General features: G+C 39.0%; 1 pseudogene; it reads left to right on the top strand.

Moving 5' to 3' along the window:
• Positions 1-16,000, top strand: part of LOC118558421 — a 46,442-nt pseudogene extending 30,442 nt beyond the window's left edge.
• The last annotated feature ends 1,716 nt before the right edge of the window (positions 16,001-17,716 follow it).

Here is a 17,716-nt window from a genome sequence, read left to right as displayed (position 1 = left end):
GCTATTTTGTTTGTTGCAGCGTCTCCCTGGAAAGCGCCTGATAAAATCGACCTGTACGATGTTCGGAGGAGGCCTTGGTACAGGACATTGCGTAAAAACACATGGAAATATAGGATTATAATACAAATAAAGCAGATATATGTTTAGATTATTCTTACATCCTTCTTTGTCATAGGTACATCCAGGGGGCCTCGTCTCCCAAAGACATGGTCATCCTTGTTGATGTGTGAGTACAAAGTCATGTGTTGGAAGAGTTTCTGGGAGACTACATAAGGGTATTTGGAAATATTGTGCTGTGGATAATTGATGTTTCAGAAGACCGGACGGTCATCTATAAAGAATCTAAGTTTTAAAATGATCTCATCTTTAAATTCAAATGTTTTTCAGACAGAGATTGGAAAGCTGTTTTCTGGTTTCCAAAGACTTAATCAGACTAAATTTCCATCCAGTAGATCACAGTATATACCAGGATGTCATAACTACTGTAAATGTGGCTGTGTTGGGTGTTTCTGAACAAGACAAACACCCATTTGTGTCCGGGTATCAACCACCTGGCTGCTGATTTGAAGGGAGCTCCTTGAATTTGGAAGCAGTGCTCCATTTTCAATATTCCATCCACTTTAATGCAATTCACCTTTCAACTGGCACTAAAACTGACTCACAGCAAAACGCTACCAGCACCATGCTTCACAGTTAGCACAGTGTTATTAGGTTTGAGAGGCTCGCCGGGACTCCTCCAAACATTTTAATTGTCACTGTAGTGAAACAGTTTAATCATTGCCTCGTATTAAGATAAAATGGTTCTCCAGCAAGCAGTTCATGGTAGGTCCTGGTGGTCCCTGGGTTGTTTCTAAAACACCCTAACCTGTTTAATTTAATCTGATGGACACAGTCTAGATCAGAAGCTCAATTCACAGCACTATTGCAGATCTTTGAACTATCCCTAAAATTAGTGTCTTTGACTAGAAAACGTACTAATTCAAGTGAACTGTATCAGTTCCATGCATTATTTACCATATTAGTTGACCATATTCTGCTTAATTGCCACTACAAGTCTCCAAACTAACAAGCGTTCATCTGCCTCCACTCATGTACGTATGTACGCCTCTGTGTTTGATCAGGAGTGGCAGCGTCAGTGGACTCACGCTCAAACTGATCAAGGCGTCAGTGATGGAAATGTTGGACACTTTATCCGATGACGACTACGTCAACGTAGCCAGGGTTGGTATAACATGACCTGCGGCCTCTTGATCAGTCATTAATATCTCATCTTTTATACTTGACCGCAGACTATCTCCTCCCGTGTTTCAGTTCAATGAGAAGGCAGAGGCCGTGGTCCCTTGCTTCAAACATCTAGTCCAGGCTAACGTGCGAAACAAGAAAATTTTCAAGGAGGCCGTGCAGCAGATGCAGGCTAAGGGCACCACTGACTACAAGTCTGGGTTTCATTTCGCCTTTAACCAGCTCCTTAACGTGAGTTGCTCTGTGATTTATTTTACCAGGAAGAAAATGAGCTCCAGCCGGGCTATGCTTCGTCCCCCTGTATTGACCTGTCATGCATATATATTACTGTATTTTACAGAAGACAAATGTCCCGCGGGCTAACTGCAATAAAATAATTATGCTGTTTACTGACGGAGGGGAGGACAGAGCTCAGGATGTCTTCCTACAGTACAACTGGCCCAACAAAACAGTCAGTGCTAACAGGATAGTTTCCATACAATCTTCTGTGCATGAAACTGATGCTTTTTTAATTATCTGAATCCTATTTATTTTCTGTCTGCCTCCCCCACCAAGGTGCGTGTATTTACCTTTTCCGTGGGCCAGCATAATTACGATGTGACGCCTTTACAGTGGATCGCTTGCACTAATAAAGGTGAGCAGACATTTTTTGTTTCACCACGTTTTATGTCCATTTATTTGGTAAAATGTCTCCACGCAGGTTCAACCGTTTAAAAAGACAGTGGCTCAAAAACCAGATCAGTAATGAAACCATGATTACATCGGTAGTAACGTACCAGACTTTAGTCATACGTCATTCTTTATTCAAACGCTGTTGCCTATAAAGTTTGAATAATATTATTTGCATTCCTCCTTTTTTATTTTATTTTTTTTCTCTGGAAAAGACAGATTGATAAAGTTTTGAGTAGAGATCTAATTAAGTTGTCAAACATAAAACACTTAGTCGTGATCATTTCATGTTAAACGGGGAAAACATATTGTTTTAGATTAATGGTCAACAGTATATAGATTGTTTTTAAAACAGCAAATTCGTTCATAAATTTGCATACCTTCTCAATTAGTTTTTATTAGTATTCCCACTAGACTTTTTATGCAATGTGTGTTTTAAGTTTATTTTCTCCTATAGAATAGTGCGTATTCTTTGCTTAGCAATGATTAAACAATTATTGAAATCCCCAGCAGCCGACCCATGCTAGAGCCCAGTGACAGCCTTTTGAAAGCACAAGAATATTAAAATGTATATTTATTTATTTGACAAATTTTGTAAAAAATTACGAAAGAAAAGAGTTTAAAGACATATTCCCAGTGAAAATGTTGTTATAATGTGCTACATTTCCCCAGAAATGTTAAGAAACTGGAAATAAGAGAAAAAGTAAAACAATATAACTGAGTTAAATGGTATGGAGGGGAGGAAGAACGTAAATAAGCTCAGATCTTATGTCAAGCATGGAGTCTGAGAGTTTAATAATCCTTCAAAAGTAAAGTACAAATTAAAGCTATGCTTGAGCTACATTCAGTATAAAGGGGATGCTTGGAGTACCAGGTGTTCCACTAGAGATTATACAGCAAAAACTCAAGATGCTTAAAACTCAAGATTCTTATGTGGATTGATTGCTTGATGGATATCTGACCGAGTCTTCACCAGAAGCTTGTTGGGAAAGGCCTCATATGAGCGGGGCTGTGGAGATGCATTTCTTAAAGTAGGGAAAGAGGGAGGAAAATGTAGTCCATCTTAAATTATTAAAGAACAGGGCCTACAAACCCAGTTTGAAATTGGCTGAAAAACATTTTTGTTTTCTGATTAGAACATTGGTATTTTACAACATCAGCATTACCTGCGAACCAGGGCTTAGACAGTGGAAACTGCAGAAAAAAAACTATTCTGCCAAGTGGGAGACCTTGAAACTCTAGGAGGGGGCAGTTATAAATGATCAGTTTTACTAATTTACTAAAAACCTTTTCGTTTTATTTGTTTATTTGTGTGTTATACTTTTCTGGAGCCAGTACTAAATAAAAACTAAGTGCCAGATTTGTACATCTTATGTGAAAAATGTCTGTAATTGGGCAGTTTACAGAATGATATTTTAAGCAAATGTGCAAAAAAAGTAGGTAATGTTAATATCCTGTTGATGTCCCAGTTTGGGTTTTATAACTCAACTTTTATTAAATTGTGGAAAACTCAATGATCTTTACTCTGGCTTTTTATATTATGTAAATAGTTACAGCTATGTTGGATCAACGGGAGACATTTTCTGCTGTCACTGGTTCCAACCTGGATTTTTAAATCTACCTTGAATGCAAAAATCATAATTTTCTAGATGCATTGTCACACCATGGGTTGGCAAATGAGTCCAAAAGTGGAGAAAACGGACTATTCAGTAAAAAGCAGTTGTGTGGGAACCAGTTACACCAGGATCTTTCTAAGTACCTTTCAATAGCAGGCTTACGCATTTCCTTCTTCCACATTTTGTCACATAAAGGCAACAAAATTCAATCCATTTTATTTGAATTGAATGTGTACAGCTCAATGTAAAAAGTAGTGCATCTTTGTAAAGGAAGGAAAATATTGTGTAGTTTTCAATTGTTTCTACCAAAAGAAAAATCTAAAAAAGGTGGTCTGCAAATGCCAAGCCATGACTTTGGAGGAGCTGCACAGGTCCACTGCTCAGGTCGGAGAATCTGACGACACAACAACCATGAGTTGTGCACTCCACGAATCTGACTTTTATCGAAGAGGAACAAAAAGAAAACCAGGAGCAGTCCTAATTTGGCTAAAGTCATGTAAGGAAGGGGTTCCCAAATTTGTCAGCCTGCAACCTCCAAAGTATCAGTGCCAGAGAATGGCGACCCCAGAGATTGACTTTAACTCAAAATGTTCTATATTCTTGTACACCTAATATTATGACTTTATTATTGTACTTTCCCTCCCAAAATATTGTTTTAAGGACATTGTAGAATAAAGAAAATTAATTATTAGCTATGGAGGAGTAGATTTCTACAAAAAACTCAAATATTTTTTAATTAATTTCACAAATTTGAGAGAGAAAAAAGTCATAATTGTTCTAGAATCTCCCCCTCCCACGCACACACACAATTAAAAGTATACATTTCCTATATTAAAAATAGTATATCTCTGACATTGCGAAGTCATCACTTTGATTATCCCGTGACCAACATGTGGTGTTATACGACCCCCCAGGGCGTCCCGACCTCCGCTTTAGGAACCCCTGATGTAAGGGACACAGTAAACATGTGAAAGATGGTGATCTGGTCAAAATTGTAATTCTTAGTCTAAATGCAAAACACTGGGTGGCAGAACGGTAACACTGCCCATCACCCTGAACACATACTCCTCATGCTTAAACAATGTGGTGGCAGCATCATGCTGAGGGACAGGAAAGCTGGTCAGAGTTGATAGGAAGATGAACGGAGCTAAAGACAGAACATTCCTGGAAGGAAAAAAACAGAAGTTGCAAAAACTTTGAGTTACAATTTACCGGTTCATATCAAAGCACTTTTATGTGCTAGAATGACACAGTCAAAGTCCAAACGTAAATTGAACTGAAATTCAATTTTTTGCGCTATTTTGCAACGAAAAATGGGGAACAAAGTCTAATTGTAGATGTGCAAAGTTGGTAAAGACACACTCCAAAAGGCTTACAGTTTTTTTTTTCAAACAATGGGTTTTTAGAGACAAATTATATAAAATGATGTACAAAATAACCACAAAATGCATATTTTCAACAGTAGGGTACACATCTAAAATCCATGGTTTATTTGGAGCAATGTGAGCTATTTTAAGCTTCTTAAAGATAAATAAAAAAGAAAAAGAAAATCTGGATGACTGGATTTGATTTGATTAGACTGGATTGGACTGGATTATCACCGGTTCAGTGTTTTTAATACGAAATCGGTGTTCTTTGGGAACTTTTATGCTTCCGGCTTTATTATTATTTTTTGGCCTGATCAGAGCAAATACGCTGACATTTAATACTGTATAATATTCCCCTTCAAGCTCTCTGTCGGTGAGATTTAGATGTCTGAGTCACAGCTTTAAGTAACATCTCCTCAAATCTGGAATATTCATGAGCCCTGCGATGTGTTTTCTCTGATCTCACACATGTGCTCTCTCTTTTCTCTCTCTCTCTCTCTCTCTCTCTCTCTGACTGTCTGTTTGTTTTTCCCCCTCTGTGGCCTTCCAGGTTACTATTTTGAGATCCGTTCCATCTGTGCCATACGGATTAATACCCAGGTGGGTTTGTTTGGTTCCTCTGACGCAGCTGATCCCTCTATCACCCTTTCACTTGAAGCATCCATGCTCATTTACCCGGTTTGCGGCCCAATGTTAGTTTTTTTATTTGGAGGCTGCGGCCGGTCGGTCACGTCAACTGTGTCTGTGTTTTCTTTAGGAGTACCTGGATGTGCTGGGGCGCCCCATGGTTCTAGCAGGCAGCGAGGCTAAGCAGGTTCAGTGGACCAACGTGTATCAAGACGCTCTGGTGAGGTGCATTTGATCAAAAACAGCAAATTAATCTGATAAATATGAAAAAAAGTATTTAATTTTACAAAAGAGTTCTCTTCTTTGAAGGGTCTCGGCCTGGTAGTGACGGGGACGTTGCCCGTGTTCAATCTCACCATGAATGGAAACTCGCAGGTATCAACACCTTTGATTTAGTTTTTTAATTTTGTTACGTTTTATCAAGAAGATTAAATTGTTCATTTATTTCTCCTTTAAACCTTGTCGTGTGTTTTGTTGTTCTTTGTTTTTTCCCCAGAATCAGCTGATATTAGGAGTGATGGGAGTGGATGTCCATCTAGATGAGATAAAGCGACTGACACCACGTTATAATGTGTGTGCAGCTTCATTTTTGTTTTTACCTTCCCAAACAGAGCAGCTTAAACCTCTCTTCTTTTCTCTGGAACAGCTTGGGGCCAACGGCTACATATTTGCCATCGATCCAAACGGATATCTGCTCCTCCATCCTAATCTCCAGCCGAAGGTGACTTATTTTTGGGGCATTAAGAAGCTTAGATGTTTCATATTGGATGTTTTTATTTATTTGATCTCTGTTTTGACTCACCTCAGCCTGTAAACCTCCCTGAACCCGTGACCCTTGACTTCCTGGACGCAGAGGTGGAAGACAGTAATAAAGAGGAGGTGAGCAGCGCAGAAAATTACAGACTTTAGTTTTTACAGGTCACTAAAGGATTTCTAGGATCAACCAAAAAATATATATTTTTTGTCCTTTTTACTTAGATTCGACGACAAATGATTAATGGACACCCGGGGGAAATGCAGATAAAAACTCTCATTAAGTCTGTTGATAACGTAAGTAAATGGGAAAAATAGTATCTGTATTCTAAGACTATTGTCTGTGTGAGCAACATCTGGATTTCAAAAAACATATTAGTTTGATTAATCTCTCAGAGCTACCTACAGAAAACCTTTGCTTCTGGCTGATTCCAAATAATTTGTTGGTTTTAAATGGTAATTACTTCCCTTTAACATATTGTCTTTATTATTCTGGTTTTTATGGGTTAGACACTAGGTGTCATTGTAGACCATGTTACTATGCAGTAGTCATAAGACACAAAATGCTTAGCAGGTAAAAGGGCCCAATGTTTCCTTCATAACCAGCATAATATGTTCATAAATAAGAAGGAAAATCTTTAGATTTTTACATGACATCCTCAAGAACTTCTTTCTACAGAAGCTTTATTTAATCCTTCAAATCAGATCGACGTATCCAAACTAAACGTTGCAGGAATGGTTGGCTACAGAGTAAACACCGCGCACATAGCCACTAAGAGCTTTATGCTGTCATTGCCGCAGGCTAAACTAGGAAGTTTTTTCTGCAGCAAAATAAATATATAATGGTTATATATGCGGGATAGGAAAAACATTTAGGAAAAAAAAGGATGCATCAAAATCTCAGCTGTTATTTTGCCACATATCGCTCTTTACAATTTGAACACTGCATCAGTCGGCAAAATCCTAAATGAAAAAAATATTACCTTGCAGTTCGAATAACAGCGAGTTGGAGATAAAGAGTTACGTTCATGTCATTAATCCCTGGCAGCTGACAACCAGGGAACACTGAAATTTTCTAACTATACAATGAAACATTAATCTGCAGTAATATTAGTATGCCAATCAGTTTGTTTTCACAGCAGATCACCAACAAAATATTTTTTTTGACAATCATACTAGAAAAAAAATTACACTTCTTTACAAATTCATGCCATAGCTGAAATTGTTGCATATAGCACTGTAAAAGGGTTGTAAATTAATTCATCTTTTAGAAGTAGCATAATTTTATATTAAATTATTTAGACACATTACTTAGTTTATTCAAAAGGGAGTGGAGATGTTATTTCAAGAAACACACACACACACACACACACACACACACACACATATATATATATATATATATATATATATATATATATATATATATATATATATATATATATATATATATATTTACTGTGTGTAATTATACCAAAACTACATAATTATTTACCAGGGGTGCAAACATATGTGGCATCAGTTATGTTAATTATATGACTAAAATATTTCATTCAGGCAATGCGCACAAGTTGGATTGTGGCAAAATTAATTTTGATCAGACTATTTTGTGCAATCCCAAAATGTTATAAGCAGTCAATATTGCTCATCTGGTCAGAACTTCTTGCTGTTTACTTTATGGAGATTGTTCAGACCTGTATACAGATTGTAAAACTTTTTTTTATTGTGGAATGCTTACCAATTGATTACTGGTGCGAACACATCTGCTTTATTGCAGCAATACATCGATGAGGCATACAGAGGTTACACCTGGACTCCTATCAATGGCACTGATTACAGGTGAGCTTAAACACACACTTACACAGACACACAGACGCACACACCTACACACACGCACACACACACACACACACACACATATATATATATATATATATATATATATATATATATATATATATATATATATATATACATCTGAATACATTCAGCAAATACGTGTTGTTCAGCTCCTCTGTATCTCTCTCACTCATTTGTGTTCATGTTGGGATGCTGCCACCTGCAGTCTTGGTCTGGTATTACCTCCCTACAATGAGTACTACATCCAGGCAGACCTGAGCGATGTGATGCTGCAGCTCCAGTGTGAGTACAGGGAGGCTCCGTGTTACATGTCATCACGATAACCAACGGAAACAGGAGGTGAAAGAAGCATCTCTGTTTTGTGCTTTAGACATGCAGTCGTTGTTGCCGAGCTCCTTTGAATCCTCAGGGCATGTTTTTCTGGCTCCAAGGTGACAGTCTTTACCTTCTTTGATATTTTGTTGTCAACCAAAAGGATTAGTCTCATTTATGCTTTTGCCTCCGCAGGGAATACTGCAAGAACCTGCAGCTCTCTGACAACAACACGCAGTTCCTGTCGAACTTCCTGTCTCTCATGCTGGGTATCTCCCCTGAGTTTTATGAATGTGAGTTCACAGACAGGGTGTAGCAGTTCATTCTCAGCTTTACACACACACACACACACACACACACACACACACACACACACACACACACACACACAAGAGAGATAATCTGCTTCTTATTCCTGCTGCAGGTGACCAAGACCTCATCCACAACCTTATCCTGGATTCCAGGATTATTGGTCAGCTTGCGTCTCGTGTTTGGAAGAACAAGGATCTAAATGCGTGAGTCAGCAACACATAGCACAAAAAAACTAAACCCTGCTCACCACTGGCAAGCAAACTAATGCCGACTGATCAAACATTACAGGTACGGCTTCCTGGCTGTTTTTGCGTCCACAGATGGAGGAATAACAAGAGTTTTTCCCAACGTGTGCGTACAATCAGCAACAGAAGTAGAAATGTTTGGAATGAGCACAGATTTATTCGCTTTTTAATGCCTCCCTGTGTGCATTTCTGGTCCGTAGGGCTGCCGAGTTGTGGGACGAGGATCCAGAACCATTTAATTCGGATTACTATAGACGAAGCCTGGATAATAAAGGCTATATGTTCAGACCTTCAGTGAGAACCTGTGAGTAACGCAACAAAATGCTCTTGTTTAACACTGAAAATGTTATGTTATGACCCCTAAAATCAAAAGGAAGGCTGGTGACGTGACAGTTGACTATCAGGAAGTCCATGCCATCCTCCAGAAGAAGGGTGAGCCAGAAAAAGTCGTTGCTTAAGATGCCTGCAGTTCACAAAGCTCTGTATCCAATTCTGGTAATGGAAAATGCACAAGCTACAAGGATAACCACAACTTGGAGGGGATTATGCCTATTCAAGAATTTAGAGGAGCTTCATAAGGGGTGGTCTGCAGATGGAGTCAGCAATTCAAGAGCCACCACACACAGACGTATCCATAACGGCAACAAATGTCACGCTCTTTTTGTTAAAATATTCCTGGAAAAGAGAGAAAGTCAGAAACAAGTTATTTGGGCTAAGGAGAAAAACAAATGACTGAACTATTTCTGAGTGGCCCAAAGTCCTGTTTTTAGATGAAATTAAATGTTGCATCTAACTTGGAAATCAAGATCCCAGAGTCTGAAGGAAGAGTGGAGAGGCAAGAGTTAAATTTGCTTTAGGTCCACAGTGAACTTTCCACATTCAGTGATGATTTGGGGATTCGTGCCATCTGGTGGTAATGGTCTAATGTGCTTTATCAAATCCAGAGTTGAAGCAGCCATCTACCAGAACATCTTAGAGCACTTTATCCTTCCCTTTGCTGACAAGCTTCATAGAGATGCTGATTTAATTTTCCAGCAGGACTTGAGACCTGCCCAAACTGTTTAATCAATATGGAAGCACACCAACCACCTCTCACACTGTCATTGGCCAGCAAATTGGCCAATGACTGGATGTTTGTGACTCTTTCTTAGTATAGTTTACTATAACTACGCCATATGTTTTACCTTTGGACACTCTTGGTCCCGCTAAATGTTAGATGCAACATTTACTTTCATCTGAAATCAGATCCTAAACGCTACAGAGAAGCTATGAAGTATTGTAAAGATGAAGATCAGAGATCTTGACTTCATTAATGGCTCGGCGGCATCATCATCAGTTTTCTGTTTGCATAAACTCAATCATTTCTCTTCTTTAAAAAAAAAGAATCATCTCTATAAATATAGTTGGACACACTAACAGTCTATGTATGTGCTTGTCCTGAACAGCAGACGATGACTCATTCGGAGCTGACAACGCTACCACAGGAATCCTGGTTAGTTCAGCTGTCGAGGTCAATTTAGGGGGCAGACTGCTCAAGCCTTCGGGTGAGAAACATCTTTGGAAAACGTTTAATTAAAACATTTTAAGAAATTTTTTCCTCTCGTCTGGCGTTCACTTGTTTTGTTCTGCTGTCACACCAGTGGTTGGAGTGAAGCTGGACCTGGAGGCGTGGGTGGACAAGTTTAAAATCCTGGCCAGCAACGTGTCGGATAACCGGCAGGGGTCGCAGAAGGTACACCACTGGGTTTCAGTCCTTAATCACAGCTCTGGAACATCCAAGCTTGTGGCTCTGTTCATTTTTATAGCTACTTTTTTTTTTTCTTTTTAAGAACATTAAGCTTAAAACCAATGTATTATATCTACAAATAAAATTAACCAGAATTCTTCTGATGATGTTGGTTGTTTGTTTTCCTGAATAGTGTGGACCCTCCAGAAGCTGTGAGATGGACTGTGAAGTAAACACAGATGTAAGAACTTCTCATTGTTTCATTTTGACACCAGTGTTGTTGGTCCAAACATTAGCAGCCATTTAATTAGGTGGAAAACAATCTACTTATGCCAGCGACACAAGAGTTGGCATAGTTTGATTTATTTAAAATGTATTTTAAATCCCAGTAACGGATTTGCATTGATTTTATACATTTAGACCTAAACTTATGCCATAGCTTAAAATCAAGAAAACCAAAAACATTTCCGTAGCATAGCGTTATTGCTGTTTCCATCACCAATTTGCTGATTCAGTTGTAAAAAGCCTAAGATTAGTTAATACTTTAATACACGTCTGACAATTCAAGAAACCCAAATAAAGCATGTTTGATATGTTTATTACATAGGTTGATCAAAGACTAGACTAGAACTTTTAATTAGTAAATCTAATCTTGTTTTTCAGTGTTACTGTGTCATGTAAAGCATTATTAAGTCTGCAACAAACATTAACATCATTAAAGAATAAAACATTAAGAACGAACCAGTTGTGGTACTCAGATTATAAATTAAATCCCAATTTGATTAACCACTATAAATTCATTTGTGATAGCAACAACATGGTGCTGTGGTCCTTAATTGTAAAAATAACCTCTCTGACAACATGAAGTATGTTAAAAGGTGTTAAAAAACAACAACTTGGGCCCAAAATAAAGAAATTCAAAACAGATCAGGAACAAACAAAAAGACATCTGTTTGGAAATGGTTATAAAGCCATTTCTAAGGCTTTTGAGACCCAAAAGGGACCTACCATCAGAGACATTATCCACAAATAGAGAAAACAAAAAACAATAGTGAACCTTCCCAGGAGTGTACGATCTACCACGATTATCCCAAAAACTCATTAATGACTGATTCAGGAGGTCAAAAAAAAACAACAACACTGCAGATGTCACTTAAGTCGATTAAAGTCAGTGGTGTGCCATTACGCATGGTTTAAAGTTATTTAATGTTTAATAAATAACCCTCTGTCGCTTAGGTATTGTGCAGTGAATATCAGCCCAAACAGCTGATATTAGGACAATAGTTGACTTTGGGCATCCAGAGAACACAAATACCTAAATCACATTTACTAAAAACATCTTGATGACCCTCAAAGCTTTTGTAAAAATATTCTGTGGACTGACAGGACAAGGGTGGAAATCTTTGGATGGTTTACATCACTTTTTTTAACATCACAAAACAAAAGATGTCGGTGGAAGTGTGATGGTCTGGGGCTGCTTTGCTGTCTCTGGACCTGGACGACTTGCCTCGATAGATAGAAATTCTGCTCTTGAAAAGGAAATCATGAAGGAGAATCTTTTGCCACATTTCCTACATGTCTATTTTAATTTGAAAATTTAATTTTGTGATGCTTGCTTCCCGGAGAGGCTACAAGGTTCCTGAGTCTACTTCCACAGCCAGCTGCTCAGAATGCTTCCTGGGTGCCCTACGCTTAAATGCAGAGGACACATTTCTTTGAAATGCATGTTGCAATTACAATAAAGATGATTAAATTAAATTAAAAATGAGGTGTGTCAAAAATAATTCTGTAACAAGCAAATACTTTTTTTCACATTTAATAGGAGCACTTTTTAATTGTATTCAATGGAAGGACTGAGTCAGCAGTTTCTGACACTGTTCTCAGCAAATAATGAATGAAACGGTCACATCTTTGCGCCATTCAGCCACGTAGTAGTAGTAGTGTTCATGGAAGATACAAAGTTTCTTTTTCTTGCATCTATTTGATTAAGGCAAATGTATGGAGTGTACAAGGTAGGTGCTGGGGTAGGAAAGCTCCTTTTCTGATGTTCATGTTAAACCTGAGACTTTGTGTGCTGGTCTAACCAATGGCGTGGTCTCTGCAGGACTTGCAGTGCTATCTCATCGATGACGGCGGCTTCCTTGTCATGTCCAATCAGAGGGATCCACTGGAAACAGGTGGCTTTTTTTTTATTTGTTTTACGATGATGGGGAAAAAATCTGACAGAATGTTTTCAATATTTTCTGAACACTGAGGTCACGTTTTCACCTTCGGTTTCAGATCGGTCTCTTCTTCGGTGACGTGGACCCTTTCCTGATGTATGCGCTCTACAACAACTCCATCTTTGCCCGTCAGCAGTCCTTCCAGTATCAGGTCTGCGTGTGAAATGGTCAGCAGGAGTCACACGGTGAGCGGCGCGAGAGGCATCTATGTGGTGGGTCCACGCAGGCAGGGTTTTGATAAACGCTGGGAAGCTGCATCGCTGTCTTACTGTTCTCTGTTCCTGCAGCCGTCCATAGCTGACGTCCTGAGGTTGGCATGGTGGACGTCCACGCTGGCATGGTGAGACCTCTGCAATATGAAGTGGAACTAGAAGCACCAAATATTCTCCAAAACAAGTCTCTAATTCAGTCCAGATATTGCAACCTAGCTTGCTTGTTATACATTTTACTGTTATCATAGTGAAGTTCCAAAGTTAAACTTCAATTGTTGTACTGGCGTCTATTTAGGTCCGTGATCAGCAAGCTTCTGCATGACTCGTCTACAGCAGCTGGCTCAACCAAGGTGAATCAATCTGCTAGTGGAAATCCACAACTTTAGCTTCAGTAGTTAGTAGTAGAAACAGCAGAAAACCCACCGAGCAGGCGGAGGCCAACAGGACCCGGTCATTGGACTGTCCATGTCCGTCAAGCTAATACCAGCTAGCATTAGCATATGTTTCTGGGAGGTTACTTACTTTTTTTATGTTGCTCTCAAAACATGCATGTCTTAACTTTAGCTTTGTTCATAGCACCGTTCATCATTTTGCTTTTTCTTGTTTGACTGCCTGGGAACGTTTCTCCAAACAACGCTTTTGTGTTTATCTTGTCTATTCAAGAGAGTTGCAATTTTGTGCTGGCTGTTCTCAACATGTTAGCCAACTTTAAAACTTCCAGCAGCTGCTCATTATTTGGGTTTAGGTGGTGAGCAGCTGCATGGAGGAGACAGAAGTGTCTCTGCGCTGCTGCCGGAAGAAGTGCGACGACTTGGGCAGCTATATCGTTTTTTTTAGTATCAATTTTATTAAGAGGTGTCCAAAGGTTCAACACGTGACTAAATTATAATAAGGAATAGTAAGTAGGGTCACAAACATCCGGCAACTGGACTTCAGAACAGATTTGGGCCCACCTATGTGTTAAACTTGAATAAATAGGTCAAGGGTTTTAAAGAGGTTCTCGTTTTCGTTGCAGGGAATAAAGACCATCAAAAAAGAAAAGAAACTACCCCTTTGTTTTTGTTAAGGCAAATGTCTGATACATTTTTTCTGCCGTACAATAAATTGTTATTTTTTGCGTTAATGAAAATACTTATGTTTAATTTATTGCTGGGCAGGTAAAAAAAAAAAAGATTCTCTTTAAAATTATTTCGTTTTTAATAGCCTCTTACTACTTTCAAACATGGAGATGTTGGCCTGCGGCACAAAAAGTTTGGACACTACTGCACTAAAATGACATCCGCCCATCAACTCAAAGGAAGCTGCAATCAATTCACTACATTCAGATTGCAAAACTCGTACCCTCCTCATTGAGTCACAGTATATATGGTCTTACAAAAAGACTTCACACCCAGTAGACTCTCCACATTTTTATTTCATTGTAAGAATTTGATATATGTGAAATTTCGTTTTTAGATGACTCTTTGTTGATGGCTATGAGACCAACAAAGCAGCTGTGTGACCATCCAGAGCCAGTTCTACTTCACAACACCACCAACTCCTACAACGTCCTGCAGGACTGCGGAAACTGCTCGCGGTCGGTGCTTTCTCTGGTGTCAGCAAAAATATGTTTGAGTGCATTTTGTGTCTGTGCTCTCAGACCACCGTTGTCCATATGGGGTTGGCTAACTATCCATCACTATCTCCCACAGGCTATTCCACACAAAGCGGATAGAAAACACCAACCTGCTCTTTGTGGTGGCTGAGACGCTGCCATGCAGCTCCTGTGAGATTGAGAGGCTGTCCCAGATCAAAAGAGAATGTATCCTTTCTGGCCCTGCACACTTTCTGTGGTGTTTTCATCTCAGCTAAAAGTGGTAATTTCTTATGCGTGCCCAGTCGGCTTTCTTTAACTTAATGCCAACAGTTCAGGAGGAAAATCCATGTGAAACTGCTGAGCAATGCGCGATATCGCAGAGGCCCAACTTCCTGCTTGACTATAGTGCCTTAGTAAGTAGAACACGTTACATTTGTGCTTCAAGTTCTGAGCTTAAAATAATACATTATGCTAATTTTCTTAATTCATTTATTTTTATTTTTTGAGTCAGAAGAAGATTTTGAAAAGAACTTTAGTTTGAACAAACTTGTACTTGCAAGACATTAACCTCTCACTTGATTTACAAAATTTGAATCACTTGGGATTTAAAGACACAAAGTCCAGCAACAGATTGTTGTTAGGTTGTTGTTTTTTTTATTCTGTTTGACATTACCTAATAACGTTTTATTTACACTAACTGATGTTTAGATAAGCAAAGTATTGCACGGGACGTCTTCTCTTCTTCTTCCTGTAGGAAAATGTGTGCATGTTAATTAATAGCAGTGGGACATGAGACCCAATTAGCTGCATCACAAAAGATGACGCAGTCTCTCTATGCAGATGTGCAAAACTGCAAATTCAGGGACTGTGCATATGGCGATAAAAATGCCCCACTCAGCAAAAGCGAATTAAGTTAAACCCAAAGCACAAATGCATGCTGCCTAACTTTAAAACACTTTATCGTGTTTCTGATTAATAGTACAGCACGTGTCAAAGACAGGATTTTGCAAGCTTGCAGAACGTCAACTGATACAAATCACTTATTGCATAGCCAGAATTAGGGCACAAGTTCTGTTTATGATAGGCAAACACATCCAGAAGAATTTTCTTGCCATGGGAAAGAAGGTTTTTCTCTTTTTTCCCGCAGGAAAACACGTCAGAGTGTGGACGGGGTTCATCCTTGCAGTCCTCCGTAGGAATCCTTCTCTTCATTCAGCTCATTCTGCCTCTCTTTCATCTCTCACACGTCAAAACACTCTGACATGTTCCATCTCCTCGGATTTAGGCTCAGATCTAAAGAAGGTCAGATCAAGCAGCAGCTGTGACGTTGTTTTTTTATTTTTTCACCGACTACTCACAGTGTGTTGTGCTTTGAGTGGAAAGCCCTGGATCAGCTCCTGATACTTAGTTTCTGCCTCTTTACTTATGCATTTCTTGGCTTTTTGAAGTGTGTGAATGCAAAATCTTGGAGGGGAATGTGTCGAGTCTGCATGCCACTTAACCTTGTTCCAAATATTAGGATTTGTTTCTATTTTCCGCGTTTAACAATTAAAAAGAGGCCACAAAGGCATGTCAAGGTTTACCTTAAAGAGAGGTGATCAACAATTAATTAAAAACATGCTTATTTTTAGATGTTTCCAGTTAATTAATTGATGATAAACGGAGCAAAAGCACAAGAAATATACTGTTTCAAGGGAAGGCTCTGCATTCCAACTTTGTACTGCTGTTTAAAAGTGTCACAGCATTGTGTCTTATACTTGTTTGTACAGAAACCGATCTAAGGCATTTACCGTCTGACGCCTGTTAAATGTAAATGAAAAAGACTCGGGTTGCCGGATGAGCTTCAGACATCCAGCTGTGTCTTTCTCAGATGCTGCTTGTGTCACCTTTAAAATGACATCTGTGGCATTTAGTCAGTTTTCAAAACTAAACCAGTTGTACAACTGACCACATGCATGGAAAACAGTTTGTAAAGTGCAAGCTTTGAAATGACTTTGAGCTAAAAAACATCTGATTAGGAAAACCCATGTCTGCGGTGAACATGTGGAGAACTTTCTGGGGCGGCAATGAAAATTGAAAAAAGCATCAAAAATGAAGTCTGCAAGCAGATTTTCTGGACACAAACAAAAAAAACAGTTCAGAGTTCACTTTTTCTTGAACAATTACCATAACGTCTGTATGAACTGGGCCAAAATGCTATTTAGTTCATCCATCCACAGGTCAGTTGCAGGTGGTAGGTAAAAGGGGTCGGTGCCTATTTCTCAGTGTTCAATGTGCAATACAGACAACACTGAACTCGTATTAAAAGAACAAGTTGGTTTGGCAAATTAACTCAACATGCATTGATGTTGAACTGTGAAAATACGAGAATACGTGAGAAAACTGAAGAGAGCCCACGCATGCACAAGGAGAACATCCAACTCTGGACAGATTCCAGGAGTTTTTAAACCATGGGTCCTCCTGTTGCAAAGCAACAATGGCAGCAACTGCCCCACTGTGCAGCCTCTAATTGAATTGAGATAAATCATAAATGGTAAAATGCTTTTAATAGAGCCACTACCAACTGCAACTCGTGGAATTACTGGACCTAAACTAAGCGTTGGAAAAAAGGGATTATACATTTAAAGAGAGAGACAGTATCAGCTACTATAAACTTTTCTCTTAGGTTTTAGGAAGTCAACATGAGCTGAAGCCAGTGAAGATGCACCTTGCATTTTTCTTAAAAGTAGTGATCTAAGCTTGTTGGAACCATGGTTTTTTACATGCATGGGTTTTGAAACTAACTGCGTCCCATGTATCTGTTTCTGTTTGCATGTTCAGTCTTTGTCCATGTCGTCTTACGTGAAGTACAGAAGGCTACTGCAGCTGCAGCTGTTTCTCGTGATGGTGGATCTGAGCCTTAACCTCAAAGTCACTCCAGTGTCTTTGACTCCACCTCTGAGCTTTGTTTAAGACAGTTTGGGTATTGTTCTTTAGG

Source organism: Fundulus heteroclitus, unplaced genomic scaffold (genome assembly GCF_011125445.2).
Source record: "Fundulus heteroclitus isolate FHET01 unplaced genomic scaffold, MU-UCD_Fhet_4.1 scaffold_128, whole genome shotgun sequence".
Classification (NCBI taxonomy): domain Eukaryota; kingdom Metazoa; phylum Chordata; class Actinopteri; order Cyprinodontiformes; family Fundulidae; genus Fundulus; species Fundulus heteroclitus.
Note: the sequence above shows the minus strand (reverse complement) of the source record. Positions and strands in the feature narration are given on the sequence as shown.